Source organism: Prionailurus viverrinus, chromosome C1 (genome assembly GCF_022837055.1).
Source record: "Prionailurus viverrinus isolate Anna chromosome C1, UM_Priviv_1.0, whole genome shotgun sequence".
Classification (NCBI taxonomy): Eukaryota; Metazoa; Chordata; class Mammalia; order Carnivora; family Felidae; genus Prionailurus; species Prionailurus viverrinus.
Window position 1 is genome coordinate 195,523,840 of NC_062568.1, and position 1,544 is coordinate 195,525,383.

The window sequence follows — 1,544 nt, forward strand, 5'->3', positions numbered from 1 at the left end:
TCACATCAAATCTGAAAGGCGACTCTGTTCTTCCCGGCTTCATCCGTTATGCATGAAAGAGCAGACGGCGGGTGCTCGGGATTCATAATCTGAGACATCCGGAGACTAAAGGCACTGGCCAAATTTAAACCGAAAGATGAACTTGTTGGGTGTCTTTTCAGATTATGGGAGAAGAAGAAAGGAGAGAATTTCTTAGTCATCTACGATCCACTCAGAATTCACAGTGAGTCTGCCTGACCGGCTGACATCACAGGGACCTGTGAACCACCTCTGGGTTCCAGGCATTTTAAATATCACTGTTTGGAAGGGACAAAGGGATAAATGTTGGACACCCCCACCGGAGCCTGAAGAGAGGGGCCTTTCTGTGGCAGACACCGGGGGGGCTAACAAGAGGCTAGGAGCAACAGGACTACTGGTGTGGCTCCAGGGAGATCAGGATGTGGTGGGGTCAAGGGTCAGACAAAACTGAGTCTGCCCTATGGTTCTGCAAAGTACTGGGCACATGACTGACTTTCTCCCCAGCCTTAGTGCCTGCAGCAAAAGAGCTAAAAAGCACCTGGGCTCAGATGAGATTACGTTTAGCACAGCACCAGGCACATAGTAAGAGCTCAGTTAACAGCAGGTGCCTTTGCTATCCATTTTACTTGGACTTCCTTAAATGTACTTAGCCCAGGGGCACCTGGGTGGCTCAGTCAGATTCCGACTCCTGGTGTCAGCTCAGGCTTTGACCTCAGGGTTGCAAGTTCAAGCCCTGCATCGAGTCTTGATCTCTGGGTCATGGGCTGAAGCCCCAGGTCAAGCTCCACATTGGGTGTGGAGCCTGCTTAAATGTATTTGGTCCAAATGCCTTTTGCTCTGAATGAGCTTTGAGCCGTCTCAGTAGCCACAATGACATAATGGTTCCCCCCGAGTCTCAAAAAACCCAGGGAGGGTGGGGGGCATGGAGCTTGTTGAACCCTCTTCCCAAACAGGGAAACTGAGGCTCAGGAAAGAAGTGACTGATCCAGTGTCACCGCCTGAGCTAGACACTTTCCATCGTCCTCCACCCTGGTCCCTAGTCACACCAAAGCCACACCTCTGGAGTCCGTCTGGACCCCGTCTGGACTGCCAGCCCCAGCACGGAGCCCCAAGCCCAGTCTGTGTTTAGCAATAGAGTCCATCGAATGAATGAATGTCACGGACCCAAGTGAGAATGAGATGGAAGCGATGGTCATCCTCCCCAAGAAAAGCGCACATGTGGACATACACGTGATCATACGCACATTAGATGGGTTCACAGACCCCTGACCAGGACGCCCTGACCTAGGTCTCTGTGGCCCTGGATCACTGGTGTGGCCTCTCTGAGCTATCCAGGAACGACCTCACCACACCCCACATCTGCTGGGTGAAAAGGGGCTCCCAGCTGGGCTTCCACCAGGGGACCACAGAGCACTCCCCACCACCACATCTCGGCCTGTGGTCACTGCTGTTATAACCACTAAAACCAGGAACTGCCAAACCAACCACGCTCCCACATGGCCCCAGGCCGCTCCCTGCAAGTGCTC